This window comes from Myripristis murdjan, chromosome 7 (assembly GCF_902150065.1).
Source record: "Myripristis murdjan chromosome 7, fMyrMur1.1, whole genome shotgun sequence".
Classification (NCBI taxonomy): Eukaryota; Metazoa; Chordata; class Actinopteri; order Holocentriformes; family Holocentridae; genus Myripristis; species Myripristis murdjan.
This window is the reverse complement of record NC_043986.1, coordinates 30,312,931-30,331,049: the sequence shown is the minus strand read 5'-3', so window position 1 is coordinate 30,331,049 and position 18,119 is coordinate 30,312,931. Positions and strand designations below refer to the sequence as shown.

At 41.7% G+C, this 18,119-nt stretch overlaps 1 protein-coding gene across 1 annotated transcript in view; it reads left to right on the top strand.

Annotated features, from left to right (window-relative positions):
• The first annotated feature begins 8,701 nt into the window (after nucleotides 1-8,701).
• The window catches only part of LOC115361733 (vitamin D3 receptor A-like), an 82,731-nt gene continuing 73,313 nt past the window's right edge, over nucleotides 8,702-18,119 (top strand). Inside the window, 2 exon segments of the mRNA XM_030055326.1 lie at nucleotides 8,702-8,748; nucleotides 9,726-9,886. The gene's annotated coding sequence lies outside the window, so the exon portion shown is untranslated.

Sequence of the window (18,119 nt, the reverse complement as noted above, 5' to 3'; positions counted from 1 at the left end):
AGAGTAAGTTTTCTGTTGCAGCATTATGCAAAAAATGTAATTGTGTCAGCAGTTCCTTCATGTGTAAATGAAAAACAAGTTTACTACCCCTCCATTTACTGTACATTCCACTTTCCTGCACTTTTTTAATAGCACAAGTCTGCTCACCGAGCCATGGAAAACTTTTGACACTGTTTTCTTTTGTAAGAGGACCAACATCATAGTATGGTTTATGGGATATAATAAATCTTAGGAATGTCTCTGTTGAGAAAGCTACTGTTTCCAGGATGTACAACTTACAGTAATTTCTTTACTGTTCCAAATTCCCCCTCCTCTCCTCAACATGCCTGGGAGAATGACACTTCCTTTTGTGTTGTTCAACAGGATAAGATATAGAAGGCATGCATGGAGGCATCCAAATGTGTCCAGTTTCACATACATTTAAAGAGGGATCTGTAGAATTATGTTCTTTCTTATAGTCCTTGGTAGATGGATTTTATATTACACCGTTAAGACTAGCCAAGATGAATAAAAATCAACTTGATTTATGTTGGCATAACTCCAGGCTTCCAAGTTCTTTAATTGGTTTATTTTGGGAATGCCCTTCAGCATAAAAGCTACTGTACAGTTTGAGGCAATAATGTGAGATATCTACATAGCCAATTCACCTTTGCGTCCCAAGATTTGTCCCCAAAAAACACCATTTATCAGCTTTTTACACTGGGATGTGTGCCAGTCAGAAGACTTATTCGTTTGAATTGGAAGGGACAGAAAAATAGCTATTTACCAAGTAAGCGCTGGAAGGGGGAATATCTTAAGCAGTGGTGGATCTAGAAATTTTTACACGACGTGGCAAAGGGGCGGCATGGAGTTTTGGTGTCCCTCCAACCAGACAACACAGCTGTTCTCTCCCGGATCTCTCCTGGGAGCCGGGAAACAACAGGCTTCCATGTCAGTTTTTAAATTTGGACTGTGATTAAGCTATTTTCAACTAGTGTTGGTTTGTTTCAAACTGTTTCTAGGAATACAATTTGACTTTGACCCGTCCTTATTGTTGGGGGTGTGGCTGCACCAGCACCGCAAGCCCAGCAGATAAATAGCAAAAACTTTGACAAGAAACCATCCAGTTTTCTTGCTTACTGTTTTTGTCACCACAGTCGAGCAGCTACCTGTCTTCAGCCATTTCAAACCTCAAAAATGTCCATTTTGAAAACAGTACACTCACCACATAGTCCCATCACTCTTGAAATGATCCGCTGTTATTGTTATAAGTTTCCCGCACACTGGACCTGCTGTTGCTGCCTGCTGCACTCATAGCTGTTACGTGATCTAATGCTGCTTTCACTTAGGAGAGACTAAATTGACATACTGGGCGTGCATATCGCAGGAACACTTGCCCCTTCTCTGCCACTGATTGGCTAACCCTAACCCTCACGCAGCCCTAACCCTACCCTGAACAGAAGTGAATCGCTTACCTTAACAGTAGTGATTGCTAGCCAATCAGAGGCAGTTAGGGTAAGGTAGAGTTATGTTTACTGAAACTTGGGCTTTGCACTTTCATTCTTGTAAATTTTCGTCCAGTAACAATATTTCATATTTTATTATATTGGCCATAATTGGGGTGACATCCAGCCCCAGCCTCTTAAAACCATACATGACCTAGAGTTACCTAACATGGGGTGTACAGTCTGTCTCCATATAGATGTGGGCCATTGCATAGTTGGACACTTGGAAAATGTATTGTATATGATACAATATTATCAAAGAAAATAGCTGTTGTCAGCGATTCTATTTGACAGTCATGCTGTGCTGTGAGGCTGGTTTGTGTCCTGTTAAAACCTAAACCTGACTGATGGCAGTGTAAACCTAACCTAAACTCAGTGAAGTGGGATGCATTAATTATGTAGGTGGCTAAGCCATGTCATGTTTGTTTACGTGATGGAGCGGTCATGAAGGGTTTAAAGGACCGACTGAGTTACAGCGTTTGGCCCATTACCTACAATTTCCCCACCTTTTACATTGCAACAAACCATTTTGCAAATCATGGGTGGATCCTAAAAAATTCACAGTATACAATCAAAAGTCAAATTCGATTTATAATATTCTGCTTCCATGGCTAACAAAGTCATCATATTCATAAACCACAGGACTGATAGCTGGCTGTATAAAGCAAATGTTTCCCCGAGGACTATTTTCTGGCGGAGGAATCGTTTCACTCCACCCAAAATGAAGTCACCTAGGAGCATGAACGGACCTCTAAAAGAGGACGTGTGCTGCATCAAGATAGAATGGAGTAGGCACATAGCACTCTGCATGACTACTACATGCAGTGGCACTGGTAGTCTTCCTAATGATTTTACTGAGCCTCTTGAGATCTCCCTTCTCTGCACCGGCCTCCTACAGACAGAGGCATACTGGCTGCAACACTGTGATAAAACATGAGAAGCATCTTGTTGCACACTTTAAAGCCCCTCAGCTTCCTCACGCTCAGCTTAGCTCCAGACTGACACTTTCTATAGATAGCATCAGTGTTCTTCCTCCAGTCCAGCTTGTGATCCAGATGTACTCCAAGGTATTCATGAGTCCTCTATCTCCACATTAGAGTGCAGATCGGGACACATATTTTTGTCCAAATCCAACCCGAGCCCAAGAGCATAGTAACTGAGCCTGACCTTAACCCGACAGGCATTCTTATTTTGTGTCCAACCCAACCCAAGCCCAAGATTTTATTTGTCCTCTGTCGCTTAGTTACATTTACCGCCTGAAATAGCCTTCATGTTGAAATGAAGAGAAAACACCAATATTGGTCATATTTCTTCTAGCTCTGTTATCTCATCTGATGTACTGCTGTCTAGCTGCAGATATGTAATTATATGAAATTAAAAAACAGAACGAATGATGTGTCTTGATGTTTGTTTTTGTTTTTTTCATTACAAAGGTCCCATGAACCGTGCTATTCCCAGTCCTTCAATGTTAAACGGTACATGAACTGTATTTCTGGAATGCTTTTCTAACCTAGCAACAGCTCAAAGCTTGCTGCAATGTTTGTGCAAATGGTGGATCTAGAAATTTTTACATGGGGTGGCAAAGGGCTGGCATGGAGTTTATGCAGGGTGGCTTTGGGGATGGTGGATAGATTAGGCTACCGTAATCAAACTTAGTTTATTTTATCTAGACTGGTTCAGTAATAATAACTAGAGCACAGTGGCTGATCCTTCTTGCTGCCACCCCATCCCCATAAAAGTAGGCTAACTGCAGTTGCACATGTGGAAAGGATGAGGCACAAATTCGTTTTACTTTTTTTTTGGTGGGTTCAATGTAAACCACCTCCAAACCCAAATGACTGTAAGAACAGCCTGAAGCACTATAGATGCTCCAGGGGAGCAATTCCACGAAGGGAGCTAAGCTGAAAAGCCAGACTTATTTCAAGAGTTCCGACTCATAAACAGATGATAAATACCAGCAAGAACTGCAATAGACTTTCACTACTATATTGCAGTCTCACTTCAACAGTGACAATTATTGTCATACTACAGCATGTAAAATTGTGACCCCCCCCCCCCCCCCCCCCCCCCCCCACACACACACACACACACGACCACCACAGACATACACCTCCTCCCACTCCCTTCCGACTGATGTTTTGCAAATAATTTTCACTTTTTTAAAAGGTTGACATAAATTTACAGTTTTGATTAAGGAAATCAACTGTCTTTGAAATCTTCAAGAAAACTGTGAAACCAAAAAAAAAACAACCAAAAAAAAACATCATTTCATAGTCAGAAAAACAAACGTTACCTTATAATCACATCCATGTTGTATTGTGGTGCAGCTAGACTCTGCCTTGCCTCTTGCATGCAGTCAGTGTGAGGACTGGCAATATGTAAATAAGCTTCTTTAACTTTTAGCAGCACCACTGCGTTACTGGAACTACTTGAATCTGATTTAAATGTTGGCATTAGCTTCAACTTCTTGACATTTTAAATTTGCTTCATAAAATACCCCCAGGTGGGAACGATCTGTTTTCTTCTGGTGGATAGCAGACTGTTTCTACACCTCTCTGTATCAGCTGGTGGGCCGTCTTCCTAACCTCGCAGAATAGTATTGGGGTCAGGAAGACTAATGACAGCATCCAAACCCACCTTGGACTCTTACATTTTCAGTGTTGTATTCTGCTGGCACAGGCCTAGGCTTTAGTTTTCAAATGGTTGCAGCATTACAATATTGAATTAATTGTGTTTCCATTACAGGAATATTGTGGTCTGAAAAATACCATTTTAATTGATAAACTCTAAAGCTGTCAAAACTCTTCTCTGTACTCTCAGCATCAACTTCTGCGTGCCTGCATTTCTTTTGTCATTGGTGATTCCAATGCTGTCCACTGTTTGATCCCAAATGATCTCACAATTCAATTTGCAAATCAAGTGATCAGCCGAGATGGTGGTATTTGTGAAACATTCCTTTATCTAAGAGAAACTGTAAAAATAGAGAAAACTATGCAAAGTCTTTAAAATAATGTAGTCTCTATATATGCCAATGTCATTATGAAGTGTTTGATACCTGTATGAGACGGGTCCTGTTCACGCATTTGAAGACACAGACAAACAGAGCGCGCTGCTCTCCAGTTATAGTTGTAAGATTACTAACAGCACCTCACAAGAAATCCCCTCACTGGCAGAGACAGATTCCTTAGAAATCCTCTCTACAGAAAGATCACAAGCACAAGGAGTCCAAACCAGAACCAAGAGTCGCTGCTATACTGGTCACGATCAGTACTAAAATCACTAAGTGTTACACAAAGAATGCCATTAACCAAATATAGTGATCAATTTATAGCAGTTAGCCACACTGACCGCATTATATTCTGCTCTGCTTAGCAAATGCTCAGCACTGCCTCCGATGTCTGAAAGATTGTACTGCACTCTTTTTTTCTGTCTCAGTCAGACACATTCTTACACTGATGGTGATTGTGGAGGCTGCTATGCAGCCGTTTGGTACAAACAAACCACAACTTGCCAGTTTGGAATGTTCCAAATATGTAGCAGGGAATTTTCCATGTAAACCTAACATGTTACAGTTTCTCATTTAAATTCCTTCTATGGCAATGAACAAAACAGGATGTCACTTGGCTTGCTAGTACATCTACCAGCTAACACTGCATTGTGGACATTTTATGGATCACGGTACGTATGATCTTTGGTAAGTGGACACTGTGATCACCTTTACACCGGGTATTTAAATGTTTCTCCAGTGATCAGATAGCAATTGGAGAGCTCTTGCTCTCATAAAAATACAGGTGCAAATGCACCCAAGGCACATTGAGGACAGATTGTGATATGAATGCTTAAACCATATCCAGAGGTGGTTAGGGACACATTGTGACCACATTAACTAGAAGTGTAAATGCAGCTGTGTCTCCAACACCCATCCAACAAATACAGACTGTAGGTGTGCTCGGACACACAGAGGATGTGATGTGTGTGGTGTAACGTAATCAGATCACAGTCGCCTCTGGATGTGGACACAGGAGACTCATATTAATACCAGGATTAAATGTAATCTGGCTAAATCATATCTAGGCACAATCTGGATGCATAACACATGTTAATACCAGGTGTAAAGGGGGTCTGTCACTCGAGGCTGTAGTTTTCATTTCAAACTATTTGCTTGATATATCTTCCAAAAATGTGTGTGTGTATATATATTTATATACATATGTATGTATGTATACTATATAAACATACACATACACTATATTACCAAAAGTATTCGCTCACCCATTCAAATGATCAGAATCAGGTGTCCTAATCACTTGGTCTGACCACAGGTGTATAAAATCAAGCACTCAGGCATGCAGACTGTGAAACAAGACATTTGTGAAAGAATGGGCTGCTCTCAGGAGCTCAGTGAATTCCAGCGTGGAACTGTCATAGGATGCCACCTGTGCAACAAATCCAGTCGTGAAATTTCCTCGCTCCTAAATATTCCACAGTCAACTGTCAGCTCTATTATAACAAAATGGAAGCGTTTGGGAACAACAGCAACTCAGCCACGAAGTGGTAGGCCACGTAAAGTGACGGAGAGGGGTCAGCGGATGCTGAAGCGCATAGTGCAAAGAGGTCGCCGACTTTCTGCACAGTCAATTGCTACAGAGCTACAAACTTCATGTGACCTTCAGATTAGCCCAAGTACAGTACGCAGAGAGCTTCATGGAATGGGTTTCCATGGCTGAGCAGCTGCAGCCAAGCCACACATCACCAAGTGCAATGCAAAGCGTCGGATGCAATGGTGTAAAGCACGCCGCCACTGGCCTCTAGAGCAGTGGAGACGCGTTCTCTGGAGTGATGAATCACGCTTTTCCATCTGGCAATCTGATGGACGAGTCTGGGTTTGGAGGTTGCCAGGAGAACGGTACATTTCAGACTGCATTGTGCCGACTGTGAAATTTGGTGGAGGAGGAATTATGGTGTGGGGTTGTTTTTCAGGAGCTGGGCTTGGCCCCTTAGTTCCAGTGAAAGGAACTTTGAATGCTTCAGGATACCAAAACATTTTGGACAATTCCATGCTCCCAACCTTGTGGGAACAGTTTGGAGCGGGCCCCTTCCTCTTCCAACATGACTGTGCACCAGTGCACAAAGCAAGGTCCATAAAGACATGGATGACAGAGTCTGGTGTGGATGAACTTGACTGGCCTGCACAGAGTCCTGACCTGAACCCGATAGAACACCTTTGGGATGAATTAGAGCGGAGACTGAGAGCCAGGCCTTCTCGACCAACATCAGTGTGTGACCTCACCAATGCGCTTTTGGAAGAATGGTCAAAAATTCCTATAAACACTCTCCTCAACCTTGTGGACAGTCTTCCCAGAAGAGTTGAAGCTGTAATAGCTGCAAAAGGTGGACCGACATCATATTGAACTCTATGGGTTAGGAATGGGATGGCACTTCAGTTCATAGTATGAGTAAAGGCAGGTGAGCGAATACTTTTGGTAATATAGTGTACATATATGTGTGTATATATGAGTATGACTAATAGGGCTGACAATATGCTTTTCTCATGACACGATACACAGTATCATATCACAAGGGCAAAAATATAGTAGAACTCATCATGTATTTTCTTTTCTTTTATTATTTATTTTATGTCATCTTTGTTAATTTAACCAATTCATCATAGACTGATATGTATGGCATGCTTACCGGGGTCGACAATCCCCCTCCATCTCAACACTGGAGGGTCCCATCTGTCTCCCCTGAAATCTACACCCATGCACTGACCAGAAAAGGCATTAGAAGCAGAAATGGAAACGCAGCTTGATACTACACTTATCAGTGCACAGTCTTGAACCTATGTCTTTTCCCTCAAATGTAAAAAAAAAAAAAAAAAAAAATCTGTCTTGTAACAGCTTATGTAACTGTGGGCGTTGGATGATAATTTTCAATATGGTTGAAGGGTGGGTGGTCTGTAGAGTGCTGGTCTGATCATTTCACAAGCAAAGCCTCCAACAGGGGCTAATGCTGCCCATGTATGGTATCATGGCCTTTAGCCCAAAATACACATTAAACTATGGATGACTGGCTGGCCTGGTGCCCCAACAGACCATCCCATAGCTGGACAGGTCACAGGTCAGATCCTTGCAGCATCCAGCATGCCCTTGATCCCCACTGACACGTCTTTGACCTAGCAAGACTCTGAGTCCCAGCTGCTCCAGAATATACCCATGAAATGAACAGGGGGAATGAGTAGAAAGGGATATGAAAAGAGGATAATTCCACATCACAGTGAACCTCATGCGGTGATAGAAGTGCTATAATAAAAAGTCCCAGGGGGGACGCCGTGTAGCTCTGTTGCTCGCTGTGGTGTCATACTCTCTGAGCTCACTTTAGCTTGGCTCACCTTCCACCAGAGGTTCATACATGCTCCCCGACTGACAAAGAGGAACCTGGGCGTCCATGCACATGCAAACACACACACACACACACACACACACACACACACACACACACACACACACACACACTCACAGACAGAAGCTATCAAAAGAATGAGTGTCCTACATTTAGCTTGGTAACATACAAAACCAGTTTCACTAACCCCTTGATCCACCTGGTATGTGTATGCTATCAGTTTTCACCACTTTTCAGGGCAGAGGCAGAGGCAGAGGGGGGTAGGGTGGGGGCTGGGGACTTTTCATATATAATGCATAGGTAAATTGTAAATAATCCATGATGAGAATATTGTAGAGTTTAAAAACAACATTCCACATTCAAAAACTATCACTGACAAAATACCTTTCCCCATTAACTGTAGCAGAATTTATATTTCTTCTTTTCCACCTAGTCACCTTTCTACTCACTATATGTGAAGCCAACACATCAAGGTCCAGAGATTTTTGTTGCAATTTGTGAAAAATGTGTTAATTCTTTTATAGCATTTTATTTAGTTAGTTTATTATTTGTAATTTTTGGATAAATTGTTTACTACCTACCAGAGTGTTTTCCTACGTCACGACACACCCCTATATGGTAGAGACAGGACCGATGGAAATATGGGCTGAGAGTGGCAAGCCACGCGACCAATGGCAAGAGAGACTTTTCCGGAGTGGAGAGCTGTGATTGGACGCGCTGGTGGGTGATATATGTATAGATATTCCTTACTCCTAAATTGTGGGGGCGGGACTACGAAGAAGTGCTGTCCATCTATGTAGATACAGATCTAAAAGCTGGACTAACAGAGTGTCTGCCTACGTTGCTCTTCTCATGGAGTAATGTAAGTTATTTTGCACATTCCTATACCTTTTGAAGTATGTTCCAGAGGCAGTAAGCTGTTGTTAGAACACAATAGCATTTCATGCGTGGGTGTTATTTGTGTCGTTTTGATTTGCTCGCTGAAAAGTGCTTTCAGGCCGAGTCGCACACGCGCTTTTCAGTCCAGTAAACTGTGCTGCCGTTAACTGTTATCGTTGCTGTTGTTGCTCTCTAACGGGCTGCAATATTTTGACATGCCGCTGACACAAACAATGAACCCAGTCAGCCCAGGCGTAATGTCATTGTCGTAAGGCCATTTCACGGCCACTCGGCTACTGTAGCACAATAATACGTGGTTTGTGACATTTTAAAGGTTATGTGCCTGGGTCCTACGTTATCCCATATCCTTGTCCCGTTAACGTTCCGTTAACTCCTGTAGGAGAGCGACCGTCACTCCAGACTCCATTCGCAAATGGGGCTATTTAACGAGCCCTCGCTTTTTGGCAAACGTGCCGATGTGATAGAACATGACCCACTACCCTTCACACATCCCTAACATCTCCTCTTTAATTCGGTACTCATCCTGTCACCTAAGAAGCACTAATCTCAGTATAATTTCAACTTTAAGAATTGGTTCGGCCCGTATTCCCGCAGTTTTTTGCCAATAAATATACCGTGGAGGGCGGCTACAAGCAATGTGAATCAGTTCTACAAGTTGAAATGTTATTGAAATAAGTGTTGCCTCGTGTATTATTCATATGCCGAATTTAGTAGAGCGCCCAAAGGAGGCGTCAAAGGTTTAAAGCTCAGTGGTAGGAGGTGTGTATAACTGCCGACCGGGAAAGCTACGTTGAATTGCCAGATTTATTGAATGAATTGGTGTAACGGTGTCCATGCATACAGAAGGGAACATTATCGGGGCTACAGAAGTCCCAGCCCCCCTGAGTGACCGTTAGCTAGCTCTGCCTAATTCGCTCCCCCTTTCTCCTTTGTTGACAGTTTTTTTTTTTTTTACCCTGGAAAAAGTTTTTCAACGAGGTGGGGATTGTGGTTAAAAGCTGCCGTCACCTTTATTTGCTCGGAACATTTGGCGACCTGGCTCCAACCTTTGGGGCCCCCCTCTGCTACTGTGCAAAGTGAAGGTTGATATGCCACATCAGGTAAGACAGTATTCACTTGCTTCGTTTGAGTAGCAGACATGCACCAAACCCTACAGAGTCCATTAGCTTGCAGCGTTATGAGCTAGCTCGCTGCTAAAGCTAGCCGCCACACACCAGCCAACAAATCCCGCAACATTCTTCACGCAGCCTTCTCGTTTTGTTTGCTTGCTGTAACATGTTTATGTGCATAACAGCCACATGGCATTTCGCATTGCAGGTTCATTTGGCTTTTCGGCACTTGTACGTTCGCTTTGCCCCGGTGATGTTTTGTGTGTGGTAATATTATTATTGTAGGCGGGTGCTTTCCTTCACATTCCACATGTGTGTGCCTGCCTGCCTGCTTGCCTGCAGCAGGGCCAGTGCACGAACCCGTGCAAATCTAAAACGCTGATAGCAATCCAAACTGAAATGGAGGTCATTACTTTGCATTATATTTACAAGTATTTATGCCTGTAGGTGTAGTTCTGCATGCAGATAGATGGGGCGGTGGGCAGGGGTGTTCACAGTTCCCCTCTGCAGGCAGGCTAGACAAAGGGACAGAGCCCAGGATAGAGTTCATACAGATGTTATAGGATAATGGTAATGGTTATTAACTTGACACCATCAGTATTGGACTGCATGTCTATTCTATTCTATTCTATTCTATTCTATTCTATTCTATTCTATTCTGTATTTTACATGTATATTACAGGATAATAATGATGACCATATTGTCAGAATTATGCGATGACAAACAGCATTGTATTGTATTCTATTGTATAGTTTTCTATTGTGTTTTATCAATGAGATTTGGGTGGCCGCCTCATTCATCTGTCCGCAGTAAGTGGTATTGCTGAGGTTCTTGTACAGTATGTGCTACTTGTACAGTATGTGTTAAGCTGTGAGGCTGAAGATCAAATTAAACTCTGCCTCTGAATAAGCATTGCAAGTTATTTTAATCTTATTTACAGAGGAGCCTGATCAGGGTTTTTAACTATGGAGAAGTAACTGATTCCTCTCATGTAATGCAAGAAAAACACATTTGGTAGAACTGATGCACTGTGAACCAGGAGGGGAGGTGGTTGATTTTTATTCTTTGAAGCGCAATCTTTGTGGTAGTTTGCCGTTTTGTGGTTGAGCTTACCGGTAGATATTTTATGAGTGTGTGTGTTTGTTTGTTTTCACCTTGTTTTGACACCTCCCAGCTTTTACAAGGTTGCTCCTCTCCTTGATTGTCAATAAACACTACAGGCTACAATAACATGGTGCAAGTAGCCATGATTCACTGGCCACTTACCTCCCACTGAAGAGTGCATGGTTTCATCACTTCAGCAATACACACTTGTCTTTCTGAATGTCAGTCTCTCTTCTTTGAAAATACTGGCCAGGCTTTGAATATATTTAGTGGGCCTGAAGGCCTCTGAATCATACTTGCTTTACATATTTTAAATCTGAAAAAAAAAAAAAAATGCTTGGAGTGGTGAGTTTTTTGTGTGACTGGCAATCACTTTGTCACTTAGCTGTGTTGATTCCTTCATCTCAAGGTTTGTCCAACCCACCCATTACCTCAGTGGGATACAAAGGGCTATTTTCTGTAATGAGGTGCTTACCGGAGCACATTGTGCTCAAGAGGTCTGAGTTATAGGCAGGTTGTAAAATGATAACAGATGCATGAGGCCCTCAAGGTGCAGCGCACTGTTTTGAAAAGTAAGCTAATTCCCAGCAAATCCCACCTACTCTCTCCACACACACTCACACTCAGACGTGCGCGCGCACACAGAAATGCCCGCAGGTCTGAGCACTCTCTGTAGCCTGAGGTTTGCTGCTTTGAATTCATTTTTTCCAGTATCTTTTTTTCATTCATGTAGTTTTAAGTCAACACTGTTTCTTGTATAATTGTTTTTAAACTAACTCAGGCAGTCATGTCACAACATAGAACAAAGATAAAAAGGAGTTCAGGACTTTTCAAATAGAATGCTGCTGTTATTGCTTTATAGAAGATGACTCTTTGCAGGTCTGACATGGACAGACTGTTTAGATTTGGTATACTATGCTTTTATCAGAATCTGGTTGAGACCCCAAAAGGGTTGTGAACCTATTTTTTGGCAGTCTTTTTTGCAGTGTTTTAATAGTCTCTTGTCAGTTTCCAAGCAAGAGACTACATTTTTTAATGTTGGTCCAGTTATAGCCTATTATCTAACTAATAGCGCATAAACAATGTAGGTAGGATTACTTGGTAATGACTTGACAGAGACATTGAATCCAACAGGGAATTCTACAAGCCATTCATTTTATAACATGTAAATTACATTTTATTGTTATTGTTATTTTTTACCTGCATTTATTGGGGTAGCTTGACTGAGCACAATTGCTCATTTTTGGAAACAACCTGCTTCATGAATGCAAACACACATTGACTCCTGAGCTATCCAGTACAACCACAGTCTGCTGTAAAGTGACCTCAGAGCAGTTGGGAGTTTACTACTTGGTGACTTGGTTGTCAACACTCATTACGCTGCAGTGGGAGCTGCCCCATTGCTGGATAGTAGACAGTCGATACAGTTGCCGCACAGTTGTGCACCCATCGATATGCATATTTCTAAACATTTTCAAAGGATCATAATAGTTATTGTGATTGTTTGGTCCATTTACTACAGTTTACCCACATTTTACATTGCAGCAAATCATGTGGGGGACTAACGATTTCACAACATATAATCAATATCCCGTAATTTTTAAAAATGAAGTTGTAGTTAAAACACCCACCTTATAAGGTTCGGTGGCTAACAAAGTCATCACCATTCATAAATCAACTAACTAAACCTAATTTGCTTTCTAAAGTAAATGTTTCCCTGGGGACTATTTTACAGCAGAAAGACTGTTTCACTCCGCCTAATTAAAGTCATCAAAACAAAGGGGTGGACATGACTTGGTAATGCAATGTCCAGTTGTGATACATTATCCATGCCCTTGTCAGTGTTTCCCATAGGTTGATTTTTTTTTTTTTTTTTTTGTTGCCAGAATGCAAGAATCTTCTAGCAGCCTTGCCACTTTCATCATATTCATGTTTGGGTGCATAAAAAAAACAACAAAAACAAACAAACAAACAAACAACAACAAAAAAAACGCAGCTATTTTCAGAGCCTTTTATTGCACTTGCAGTAATGTAATAAGTTGTCGCCAACTCCAGTAGTGTTCACCTGTCTCTCCTCTGCTCCGCTCAGAGACTGTGTACACTGCTCTGTGTATGTGTGGAAAGGCTAAGCCCCGCCCTCGGTGGACCACAGAGAGCAGAGTCGTGGTAGGAATTATGGTTCATTTGGAAAATTCAGTTTATTTCGGTCCGCTCACTAAAATGATTCAGTCACTGATTTGGTCAGTTTGTTCAGTGGTCCTGTACGAGTGCTGTGTGGCTTCTGAACACCGACTCATTCAGTGAGCAAGTAACTGATATAAACACACTGACACTGTAACCAGCACCTCAGTGTAATAAGGGCAAAAAGCAGAAATGCTAGATTGATTCCGTGACTTCAGCTGTAATGTTTAGTTACATGAGGTGTGCATTAGAAAATTACTTATTTTGCAGTAATTTTATTGCTTGGCGCCATGAGGTTTTATTTGATTTGTTGACCAGTTCTCAGCCTAATGAACATCTGTGTGCTGCCTCTTCAGTCACCTGCTCACACCTCCCTTATCCATTGCTCCAATTTGTTATCTCCCATGTACCTTCTGTGTGTAAATTGCACTGGACAGACTCAGCATATCCTTCAGAGAGAGTTCTCAATCTTGTTTGTGGCATAGGATGATGAACTGAACACATTCAAACCACATGATAATGTACTTCAGTCCGTAAACAAGTGAAAATCCACAGCACCTTTTCCTTCTCATTCATTGAATGGAACTGCACTGAATTGATTCAGTGAAGAAGCTGATTCAAAACAGAGCCAACTCAGCTGGTGAGACTGTTGCTGCCATTGAATTAAAGAACTCATTATTCCCATAGCGCACTGGGGCAATCTGCAGTTAAGCAACAAGCAATGTATATGTGTGTATGTGTGTATATATGTGTATATACTGTATATGTGTGTATATCTATCTATTTATATCTATATCGATATCTATATATATATACATATATACACACACGTACAGTTCACTGGGCCAAAGGAAAGGACATACAACACTAGATGTGTGGAGCAGCAAGGACATGTGACGGGCACCGTTGTGAAGACTCAATCAGATGATCTGTAAAATGACTGAGCTAGACATGCTGCCAATAAGTGTTGTTGAAGGCGAAGGCTCTCTGTCAGCTTATCAACTTCCTTGAACAGAGCACAACCAGAACGGTGGACAGTAATGGCTATACTGCTAGATGCACACTGCACAGATTATTTATTTCATTATTCAGTATGCCTAGATTTTGCCTTGTAACTTAAAATAAGTAAATAAAACCCTGTGAAACACATTACAGTTATGTCTGGAGGAAAATGTTTCATAAATTCCTTTTTGGAATAATATTCATTGCGTTCTGCTCTCTCACACACATCAGCTTATAAACTTGTTTTGACATGTATTTCAAGTTTTTATAAGTTATGTGGTTAAATTCTAGCCTTGCTTTTCTTCTGGCTTGAGAGGCCAGTAAAATATAGCCTATTATGTAGAATCAGAAATGTTAAATAGGCAGATTGTGCGATGTAATTGTTGCATAAAAACAAACAAACAAAAAAGTGATCTCAGCTTTTCAGCCTGTTAATAACAGCAGATAGGTGGTTCTCAAAATATCAGTTATTAGTTACTACTTTAGGTGTTTTAATCTTGATCAGTTGTCCACTCTTTGGTGGTTTATATGGATCCAAATCACTTAAGATGCATTAATTTTTCTTCATATTGCTCCTTGCCTTCCTTTGCGATCTTTTTCCCTGCATAAATATTTTCTTTTACACATTTTGTGGCTGAAAAAAGTCAACAAACCCATGGTACAGTGCAGCAAAACCAACGTGTACAATATCCAAGAGCTGAATTTAAACAGAATTTGAAACCCTCCTATAATGGTGGTGCAGTCACACAACGCAGTACATGCTTAAGTGATGTCTGTTCCCAAGGTGTAATGATGGAAGAGTCATTTCAGCAACAATCTCAGTCTGGCTAAATATCAGTTTTGGACCAGTCACAAGCTGGCTTGTAACCTCTGGCATGTTCAGACATGATTATTGCAAGTATTTTTCAATAACAAATTTTTGTCTCTGCTTTTGCTGTAAACCATTCATTACTGTGGTGTTTCTGCACTGCTCCTCCCAGAGATCACCTGCCAAACAGTGTAGTCAGTGCTATCATATCCTTTTGATTTTATTGTGATTGGAGTTTTAGTTTCTTTAGGTGGCACTCTTCTCTTTGTCTGTTTGTTTGTCTGTTTGCCTGTTCAACCATGGTGGCTGTCACTACCCAATTCTTCTGTTAATTCAAAACAAGAACAGAATTTAGAACGACAAATGTAAAGAAAGGCACAAAAGGCTTTCTTGAATCAGCTATAGGCTGAATCACTAGTCAATGAAAGAGTGAAGCAAAACTGACATTTGTTTATATGAAGATGTCACAGACTATTACATTACATGTTAAAAATACATACAGTCACACCCCCTCTCTTCTCCTCTCCTCTCCTCTCCTCTCTTCTCCTTTCCTTTCCTTAATGTAAATGTGCTAAACAGGGGCTAATGGATTCCATATGAGTGATAATTGCGTAGCTACAACTTAAGTGTAGCTGTAATTCAGGGCCCAGGATTTGGTGTTGTGGTTGGTATCATTAGGTCTTGTTTGAGGCCCCTAAGGGGCTCGGTGAGATAAACACTAATAGCGGTTCACCTCACAGTGTAAGGTCACAGGCTGACATACAGGGAGGGCTTAGAGACTGCTTGGGGTTCAACCTCTGAACTACTTTGGAGGGAGACAAGGGCTCGGACCACAGAGTTCCTGCAGTAAGTTGTGGTTTGGTGTTGCTCAGCATGGCACGAACTCCAGGTTCGAGGTTCAGTTTCCACCAGGGTGTAAATATATTGCTGATGGGACTGTAAGGCGTCCATCAAATTGGTGTCAGAGACATGTGGTAAATCCAGTAAAAGTTCTGTCATCATCTCAAATTTGTAATTTTGCTTCTCTCTAAAAAAAGTTTCGATGAAATCCATTGCCTTGATAGAGTGCGTTTTATGTGGTAATTTTATGTAGTATTCCCTGTATAGTATGGAGAGGCACATAAAAAATATTAGTTTCCATTTTGATACAGCACCATCAAGGAAAGTATAATATTATAAGCTAAGAGAATGATTTTTCTTGCTCCTCTACTCCTACCTACTGTCAGTACCTACTAATTTAGAAACGGAGCTGATTGCAGCCCTGCTGGACGTTTACCACTGGTGACCAAGCTGTCCTTCTAGGCACAGATCTGAGACCAGTTGACCCTTTGTATTGTTTGACTGTCCTTCATGAGCAGGATATCCATTTTACCTGTCAGGTGGACTTAGGATCATCCACAGACCCGCTTCTCTTTCATCCGGGCCAAGCAGGGCTTACTGAGGCCAGGGAACAGCTTAAAATGCTTAACAAGAGACTGAAATCACCAACACTCTGCCTTACACTGCTCACTCCGAGGGCAAATTTTGGTTGGCAGCAAAATACACCAAAGAATTACAGAATGCACAGTGACTCAGTTTTAAAAGGATAAATGGACCTGGCACACTGCTCTTGATAGAAGTTGTAGAATTTCTTTAGTGTTGTGATTAAGGATAGGATGAGTGCTTGATATTTTTTTTTGTTTGTCTTGACTACAAGACAGCATATTTCAGGGTTTGTCTGGTTATTAACTGAAGACTGTGATCTAGAAAAGTTACAAAAAATAATACACATCCTGAGAGTTTGGAAAATATATATATAAAAATATTCATTAGCCTACATTTTTATCTTTGAATGAGTTAAGTGTTAAAATGTTAAGTTTGGAAACAGATACATTTTTCTGCTTGAATATCCTGCTCAAATAGCAAACAACAAGAACAAGACAAAGGACTTTCAAATCGGATATTTCATTTCATTCAAAACATTTGGATACAGACCCTAAAGAATATGGGTCACGCAAACTGCACCATAAGCCATGACAGAATAGTCATGGAAAAGTCATGAAAGTTTATTGCCGAAAAATTACCTAGGAACCCCGGCGATGTTCATGAAAACAACTTGCTTTAATGTCTAGCACAAATTCTGGCTTTTAATGAGGAGAAATGAAAGTCTAGTTGAGTTTCCTGAAAATGTACAGCCCTATTCATCGGCTTGGATTGGGCTAAATTGGAATCAGACTAGCGAATGAACCAAAGACGTGCTCCCCAAGCAGCCTAAATGGTGTTGTAACCAGTGCAGATGAATGGGTCCAGTTTGCATTGATTTAAATTGAGGCTTTTTAATTAGACTGATGAGAGGTAACTTGGATGTGTTTTACTGCCACACTAAAAGCATGACTGGCTCATTAGTGTGGCCACTCATTAAACCTGGGATTTACTTTGTGTGTGTGTGTGTGTGTGTGTGTGTGTGTGTGTGTGAAGCTGTGTCCTGTGGGCTTGCAGCAGTGCAGGTGTTCACGTGTCTTTCCTCTGCTCTGTGGACGATCTGAGCAAGGAGGAGAGAGAGGGAGGGTCTGACTGGGTCTCTCTCTCCCTCATTCTCTCTTTCTCTCTCTCTCAGTTGAGGCCCACTGTAAGGGGGGGTTGTCAGTTCACCGCTTACAGTCCTTCTCTCGCTTCTCCTTTCTGATGCCACTGCAGCAGAGAGAGGGAGAGAGACAAGCCCACTCTGAGGGATTGGTTGAAACTCAACAAGCCTCCTGCAGCAGGCTCCGCCCACCTTTTCCTGTTTGTGGGACAATTGCTCAGTCATCCAAAAGTGTTGTGGACGACTGAGTACCCCCCTACATGCCCTGTCTCTCTCTAAATTCAGTTCACTGTCCATTATTGGCTTTGGCATGAGTGTTGCATGCCTCACCCTCTGTTTCTCCTATAGCTTTCTCTTGTTCCAACCTTCTCTATATGGCATGCACGCGCATGCATATGCACAACACGCACACACACACACACACACACACACACACACACACAGCTGCATGTAGCTGCTGACGCTGGTGGATCCAGTGTAAATGCAGAACAGCAGGCCAAAAGCCAGCAGGACAGGATCAAGCATGTTTTTGCTTAGAGCTATTGCACACACGTGCGTGCGCACA